At 45.9% G+C, this 8,789-nt stretch overlaps 1 protein-coding gene across 2 annotated transcripts in view; it reads left to right on the top strand.

The window, feature by feature from the left end:
• Positions 1-244: 244 nt before the first annotated feature.
• Positions 245-8,789, top strand: part of LOC140721562 (NACHT, LRR and PYD domains-containing protein 3-like) — a 30,860-nt gene continuing 22,315 nt past the window's right edge. For both annotated transcript variants that reach the window (XM_073036386.1, XM_073036385.1), the window contains exon 1: positions 245-317. The gene's annotated coding sequence lies outside the window, so the exon portion shown is untranslated. The remainder of the gene's footprint in view (positions 318-8,789) is intronic.

Below are 8,789 nucleotides of genomic sequence, written 5' to 3'. Positions count from 1 at the left end.
TTGTGCTGTGCAACTCTATGTTTTTATTATACTGCAGTCGAAAAGACAGCAAATTTGATGTCAGCTGCCGGTGATGTTGAACTTGACTGAAATAGACCCACACGTCGGTCACGTGATCAAATTTTACCACAGATCTGCAGCATCTGCCTCTTTGTCTCCGTTGCCCCGCCCCGTTCTATCGACCAGCCAATTGCACTGAGCATGCTCAGCCTCCGGATGGGAGGTGGCTTTCTTTCCGTTCTGTGTTGAAGCGGATCCTCGGCGGGGAGCCAGGAGATGGATCTCTGCCTGCGTGCAAAAACATCAAGTTCCCACCGGTGAGTGTTGAATCCGGTCCCGAATGCAGGGGTCTGATGTTGGGCAGTAAGTCCCGTTAACTTCCCCGAACAGGCTGTCTCGCCTCGCTGCCTCCGCACCGAACCGCCTGAGATGAGCCGCCGCTCATCCCCCGGTGTTCTGGTCCGAGGAGCGGGAGGAGGTGCTGATGCCGGGACTAAACCCACCCGTTGATTTGTACCTGGGGAAATTTACCTCCTTCACCTGGCCCGGTACAGGATTGAATCTTCACCTGAATTGATGCCAGGTGAATAATTGTTTTACATAATTCCAGGACACTGCAATGGCCATTAGGCCTGTTCTGTTCCTGTAGACAGAGAGGGTTAAACAAAGTAATCGCACGATTGGGACACTGCTCCACGTGTATGAGTAGTTTCATCTTTCCCCATTTAGACAGGACAGTGAGAACCAGATCTCTCACGTCTTCACGGTGTGGATGGGCAATTTCTTTCTTGACTCCATTCCACTGTTACGACTTGTCGAAGTGCAGGCAATGTTTCCGGGTGGAATCCCTCTCCATGCGAGAATTAAGCCTTCTCCCATTTAGCACGGATCCTTACAAATTTCTACAACTCAGTGACGTCTCCCTCCAGAAGCTCAGTCTGCCTAATGTTCCGACACAGTTAAAGAGCGGTATCGTTTATTGTTGTCATAAACATTGTTTAGTGAAATTGTTGTTCAGTGAAAATCTCGTCCTCTGTACCATCCATGAATACATTACACCAGTACGTTGAGGTGATAATGCAGTGCAGACAGACATGTGGTGCAATGTCACGTCGAGCTACATTATGAGGCCAGGTGTCCAACTCATCACGCTGGGGAACATCCAGTTTGGTCCCTCTGCTCATTCCGTTCCATTTTGTTCAACCTCTGTCTGGTCAGTATCCCATCGCTTCAATGACATCTATCAGCAATGTTTCTTTTAACTTTTGTCTTCATTGTGTGATATTGCCTTGCACCTTTGAGCTGATTGAGTCATCCAGGAATCGTTTTTTGTGAGCTGGAACTACCAGAGCTTCAACCGAATACAACACAAGGCAGAGTAAAATCAGCCATTACAATTTTTGTTTTGGCTGCAGTGTTAATCTTTGTCTTGATGAAACTCATAGCATCTGATGTTGAATTTGTTATTTCCCTTTGTCGGTTTATTTTCGGTGAACCACTTCCTCCGTTTCCAGGGTAACAGCCCACCAGAGCTGCAAGAAGAGCTGCACTTTTTTTATCGCTCTGTTGTCACCGCCTCTCAGCGTAGAGACACATTCGCTGCCCCTCAGGAGCCGGTGTGGAATCCCGGATGCCTTGAGCATTCACTGTGTGGAATATATGATGCTTATATTGCGATATAGAGATAACTGATGAATGTAGGGATTGCATTTATGCAAATCTGTTTAGGACGTCACAAACAGAGACCACACCCTCCACAATCCCCTTGTTCATTCATCCCTCCTCACTAAACTACCTGCAGATACTTATCCCTGCATACGGCATAAGAGCTACACCTACCCGTAGACCTCCTTCCTCACCTCCATTCCGAGGCCAAAACTGTCGTCCAGGTGACGCAACACTTCACTGCAGATCTGCTGGGGCAATCTATTGTGTCCGGTGCACATGATACTGACTCCTTTAGATTGGTCAGACCCACCATAAATTGGAAGACCGTTTTGTCGAGCATCTCTGTATCATCTGCCACAGGGGGGACTTTGCAGACCAAACATTTTAATTCTGATTCCCATTCCGACGTCTCGATCAATGGCCTCCTCTTGTGCCAAGATGAGACCGCCCACAGGGTGGAGGAGCAACACCTTATATTCCATCTGGTACCCTCCAACCTGATTGTATGAATATTGAATTTTCCTTCCAGTATACAAGTTCCCCCCCCCCCACCCCAACCCACTTCTCTGTTCCCCATATGAACTTTCATTTCTGCTGACCAGCCTACCTACTACTTCCCCCCGGGCTCCCTCTTTCCCTTTCTCCTATTGACGACGCTCCGATTCTTTCATCTCCAGTCCTACACTTGACTTCACCTATCACCTTCCACATCCCCTCTTTCTCCTCCCCGACCTTTTTATTCAGATATCTTCCCCCTCTTTCTTAGTAATGAAAAAGGCTCATGGTACAAAATGTGGACTGTTTACTCTTTTCCATAGATAGAGCCTGTTGTGCTGAGTTCCTCCAGCATTTTGTGTGTGTTGCTTTGCATTTCCAGCATTTGCAAGCTTTCTCGTGGTAATAACCGTAACAATTATTTGGGCTTTGTTGAGATTGTACCTGGAATATGGTGTAAAATCCCGCTCCCCATACTAAAGCGTGTTGTATAGACCAAAGAACAAACTGCCGGAGGAACTCAGTGGGTCGGGCAGCATCTGTGGAGGGAAATGGACCGTCAACATTTCGGGCCGAGACCCTCCCTCTGGACTGAGAGTGGACGGGAAATAGTCAGAGAATAGAGGTGAAGGGTGGGGATGGGGCAAGAGCTGGGGAGTGAGAGGTGGATCCAGGTGAGGGGGAGATGGGAAGGTGGAAAGAGTGATAGGGGCGGGAGGTGAGTGGTTGGGGCAACACGGGGCTGCAGAAATGGAATTTAAATCCATGGAGGATTATAAGAAGATAGAGAGTGTTTGTTTTAGAGATTTACCAGACTGATTCCTGCAGGACGATGAAGACTCATTGATCGTCTTCACATAAAACATAGTCCGGCAGATGTGTGGAGACCGAAGGGGTCGAGGAAATGAGGATCGGGCAGAAACGTGGCTGAAATGGGGGAGCAGCCGCCATCTTGTTGATGGTTAGAAAGGCTGAATGGCCACTTCCTGCTGCTTCTCACTTGATGTTTCAGAGTTCCTGTCCAGTGAGGCCGGAGGAATGTGAATATTATTAGTATTTATAAACACAGAAGAGATTTCAATGAAACCTGCACAAGTCGGGTAGGCATTGAGTATCGGACCGGGATGGGAATCGAACAAGTAACTCTGAGATCCGAGAGGTGGAGCGATGGGGACGCCAAAGGTACCGAGGGAAAAATAAAACATGTAGCTGGTGTAAATATGAAATAATGTTTAAAATGCGGCAGGTGGATCGGGCAGTGTGTGAGGGGCGAGGAGCAGAGTCACAGGTTCAGACGGGAGACCCTCCACCCGTCAAGTTTCCCCCTCCCATTTCAAACGCAGATCTGCAGCATCTGAGGCTTTCGCATATACCAAAACTCCTATTGTTTGTTCTGGCTTTGTTATATTGGTATCTGTTGTCTACTCGTGCGTACTTTTATTTTAGGATCTATGTATTGCGGGAGGACCATCGGAGATCGCCCTTCATCCCCTTCTCCCATCTGGCCCCATCTGCTCATCCATTGCCCACCTGGTTCAAACTCTGACCAGTCTGTATCCCACCACTTCAGTGATATGCATCAACCATCTTGTTCAATCTCTGTACAGTCTGTATCCCACCATCTCAATGATATATATCAACCATCTTCATCAATCTCTGTCCAGTCTGTATCCCACCGCCTCAATGATATATATCAACCATCTTGTTCAACCTCTGTCCAGCCTGTATCCCACCACCTCAATGATATATATCAACCATCTTGTTCAATCTCTGTCCAGTCTGTGTCCCACCATCTCAATGATATATTTCAACCATCTTGTTCAACCTCTGTCCAGTTTGTATCCCACCATCTCAATGATATATATCAACCATCTTCTTCAATCTCTGTCCAGTCTGTATCCCACCACCTCAATGGTATATATCAACCATCTTGTTCAACCTCTGTCCAGCCTGTATCCCACCATCTCAATGATATATATCAACCATCTTGTTCAACCTCTGTCCAGTCTGTACCCCATTGCTGCAATGATATATTTCAACAATCTCTCTTTCAAACTTTGCCTTCATTGTGAAGTTGTGTTTTGCATCGTTTCCAGAATTGGTTTTTCGCTAGCGAGAAATACCAGAGGTTTAATTGAACACAACACGTGGCCGGGTAAAAGCAACCATTTCAAATTTAGTTTCACCGTTACAAAATGGCTGCAGTGCTAATCTTCATCATAATGCAACTCATAGCATCTGTAGCTAAGTTTGTTATTTCCTTTTTCGATTATTTTCCGTGAACCATTTCCTCTGTTTCCAGGGTAACAGTCTGCAGCAAGTGTTGCAATTTTTATCGCTCTGTGGTCACCGGCTCTCAGCGTAGAGACAGTGGCCTCGGGAGCTAATGTAACAGAATGATAGTGGGAGGAAAGGATACTGTGAGCATTGACTGTGTGGAATGTATTACACCAGGGTCAGAATGAACTGAGAACTAGCAAACTCGTTGGGGTGGGATGTTCTTTACAGTCTAGGGTAGCAATCAGTTACTATCTGTGCATTAAAATGTAGAGGGAGAAATACTACAGTAGCAGGAAATTTAAAGTGAGGAGGAGAAAATACTGGAAACGCTCAGCAGATCGGCAGCATCTCGGACAGTCTCAGTTCTGGAACTGGGTCTACCAACGTTCTTCCTTTCAGAGATGTAGTCTGATGTACCAAGTTCCCAGCATTTTCTACTTTATAATTTTACATTTTGTTCCTGCTACACTGCAGGAAACATGGCAGCCAGCTGTGCTGGGCAAGATCCCACACAGCAGGAAGATTGTGATCAAATGTGCCCGGTTTTTCTGCTGGGTTCAGGCTGAAGTGTATCCGCATCCTCTATACAGACCGGGGAACCAGCCTGAGCACCGGCCCCGGTAGAGAGTCATTTAATTCCAATTCCACCTCAGTTTGTAAATCGGAAATGGCAGGAACACAACGGCAAATCACCGGTACCAAAGCGTCTTTGTATGGGTGATAATACTGGGCTGGTGACTCTGAGGAAATGGAACTGGCAAGTTTACGGGCTCAGTCCAGGATGGCAATTCGACAGCTGGGATCGGAATTTTCTCGGTCTGCACTGAAGCTGAAGTCTCGGGCGGTTGGACATTGGTTATGGGGAAGTCACCATCAACACTGCCCAATAGGACATCACATCTGTCAAGTATTTTGGAGATTATTTAAGAGTTAACTAGGGAGTTGGGTGAAGTTGGCAGTAATGTTGTTCAACTTTAGTAAAGTCTGTAACAAGATCCCGCATGGCAGCTGATCGGGAAGGTTCGGTCACGTGGGATTCACGGGGAGCTGGCGAGGTGGATTCACACCGGGCTAGAGAACAAGAAGCAGGGGAGATGATTAAAGATGGTTTTAGCGAATGGAGCCCTGTGATGAGTGGGATGTGTGTGTCAGTGTCGAGACATCTGTAATTAATGCTTGCCACTGATTTGTATATGAATTTACATGCCACGATGAGCAAGTCTGAAATTGAATTTACTTGAATTTATTTCCTACATCCTTCACATACATGTGGAGTAAAAATCTTTACGTTACGTCTCGGTCAAAATGTGCAATGTGCAATGAAAGTAATTTATAATAATTTATAATATATTGAACAGTCCATATACTATAGAGTACACTCAATTGAGCGTGAGTTAACTAGTCTGATGGCCTGGTGGAAGAAGCTGTTCCGGAGCCTGTTGGTCCTGGCTTTTATGCTGCGGTACCGTTTCCCGGATGGTAACAGCTGGAATAGATTGTGGTTGGGGTGACTCTGGTCCCCAATGATCCTTCGGGCCCTTTCTACACACTTGTCCTTGTAAATGACCTGAATCATGGGAAGTTCACAACTACAGATATGCCGGGCTCTCCGCACCACTCTCAGCAGAGTCCTGCGATTGAAGGAAGTAAAGTTCCCATACCAGATAGTGATGCAGCCAGTCAGGATGCTCTCAGTTGTGCCCCTGTAGAAAGTTCTTAGGATTTGGGGGCCGATACCGAACTTCCTCAACCGTCTGAGGTGAAAGAGGTGTTTTTGTGCTTTTTTCACCGCACAGCTGGTGTGAACAGACCACGTGAGATCCTCGGTGATGTGGATGCCGAGGAACTTAAAACTGTTCACCCTCTCAACCCCAGATCCATTGATGTCAATAGGGGTTATCCTGTCTCCATTCCTCGTGTAGTACACAACCAGCTCCTTTGTTTTTTGTGACAATGAGGGAGAGGTTGTTACTTTGCCACCACTGTGTCAGAGAGATTACCTCTTCCCTGTAGGCCACCTCGTTATTGCTTGAGAGAGGCCAATCTATGTGGTGTCGTCGACAAACTTAATTAGCAGATTAGAGCTGTGGGTGGCGACACAGTCATGTGCATACAGGGAGACTAAATTCGGGAGACTGGCTTATGAGGCAACAGGTGACAATGAATTTCAAAGACATCTTAGTCAGTGAGAGAGATGGGCTGAGTAATGCCAAATGGTTTTCAACTTGGACAAGTGAGCGATGGTGCATTTTGGACAATCAAACTAGGTGGGACTGGTGTAGTGAATGGGAGGGCACCGGGTGTTGTGGAACAGAGCGACCTGGGAGTACAAGAGTACAGTCACTGAAAGTGGACGGGCAAGTATAGAGGGTGGAAAAGAAGGCTTTAATCATGCTGGCCTTCATCAGTTAGGGCATTGAGTTCTGGATTATGGGCATTATATTGTTGGTGTGGCTACACAGAGTATTCTGTACAGTTGTGTTGACCCTGCTGTAGGAAAGATACTATCAAGTTGGATAGGGTGCAGACGAGATTGCTGAAGATGTTGCCTGGACTAGAGGGCCGAGTCATAGGAAGAGGTTGGCAGAGCTGTATCTTTACTCCAGAGGAGAATGAGGGTGACATTGTAGGAGTTTATGAAATCAAGTGGGAGCATAGATAATGTGGTTGGTCGTGGTATTATCCCCAGGGTTCAAGATTCAAGATTGTTAACAAGTGTTAAGGAGAACAAAATAGTTGTTATTCTGGATCCAAAGCAAGTCCTTGTAAATCTCCTCTGTGCTCCCTCTACAGCAGCCATATCGTTTCCTGTAGTGAGGTGACCAGAACTGAACACTGTACTCCCAAGTGGGGTCTAATCAATGTCTTATATAGCTGTAACATTACCTCTCGCTCTCGAACTCAGTTCCATGGCTGATAAATGTCAACACACCATATGCTTTCTTATCAACACTGTCAACGTGTGCAGCAGCTTTGAGTGTTCTATCGACACCAACCCCAAGATCTCACTGATCCTCCAGACTGACAGGAGTCTTACCATTAATATTATATTATCTTGTAATTTGACCGAAATGAACCGCTTCACGCTTATCAGTATTGAACTCCATCTGCCGCTTCTCTGCCCTGTTCTGATTCCTATCGATGTTGCACTGTAACATCTGACAACAGACGATCCACAACACTCCCAACTTTTGTGTCATCAGCAAACTTACTAGCCCATCCTTCAACTTCCTCATCTGGGTCATTTGTAAAAATCACAAAGAGAAGGGGTCCCAGAACAGACCCAACGGAACAATATTGGTCATAATCATCCATGCAGAATACAAAATATCTACAACCGCCCTTTGCCTTCTGTGGGCATGCCAATTCTGGATCCACAAAGCAAGGTCTCCTTGGATACCTTACCTCATTCCTTTCAGAATGAGCTTTCCATGGGGAACCTTTGCTAACCTCTTACTGAAATCCATATACGGTACTTCCACTGTTCTACCTTCATCAATGTGTTTTGTTACATCCTCAAAGAATTCAATCAGGTTCATAAGGCGTGATCTGCCTTCGGCAAAGCCATACTGACTATCCCTAATCAGACCATGTCTCTCCAAATGCTCATAAACCCTGCCTCTCAGGATCTTCTCCAAAACTTGCCCACAACGGAAGTAAGACTCACTGGTCTATAATTTCTTGAGTTATCTCTACTCCATTTCTCGAACAAAAGAGCAACATTTGCAACCTTCCAATCCTCTGGTACTTCTCCCCACCTAATTGATGATACAAAGAGCATCGTCAGGGGATTAGCAATCTCCTCCCTCGATTCCTACAGTAGCATGGGGTATATCTCGTTCAGTCCCGGCGACTTATCTAACTTAAAACCTCTCAAAAGATCCAGTGCATGCTCTTTCTTAAAGTCCATACATTCATGTGTATCAGTCTGCTGTAAGTCATCCCCACAATTGCCAAGGTTCTTTTCACTGGTGAGAACTGAAGCAAAATACTCAGTATCTCAGAATATTTCAATGATCGGCAGGTTGAGAAACATTTGTTGACAATGTAGCGGTGAAATGTAACCAAGTTAATTTGCCATTGCTGGCGACCCCCCACAGGTTTGTTCTACTTGCATGACGTGCCCTCAAATCCAATAATGATTGTTACAAATGTCGGTGATAAGTATTCGATCCTTTATTAGCAATCAGTAAACATACAATCTTGAAGCGATGAAACTGATCTGTACCCAAGTTTAGGTTCAGCGTATTTGAGTGGATAATAACAAAATATATGACATCCGTCAGTCCCCAGCTGGGTAGTGTAGTAGGCCTCCGTTAGTCTCGATAGACATGGATTTGCACCTT

The sequence above is a fragment of the Hemitrygon akajei genome, unplaced genomic scaffold (assembly GCF_048418815.1).
Source record: "Hemitrygon akajei unplaced genomic scaffold, sHemAka1.3 Scf000057, whole genome shotgun sequence".
In the NCBI taxonomy this organism is placed as follows: domain Eukaryota; kingdom Metazoa; phylum Chordata; class Chondrichthyes; order Myliobatiformes; family Dasyatidae; genus Hemitrygon; species Hemitrygon akajei.
The sequence above is the reverse complement of the archived record's forward strand: the minus strand, read 5'-3'. Positions and strand labels throughout refer to the sequence as shown.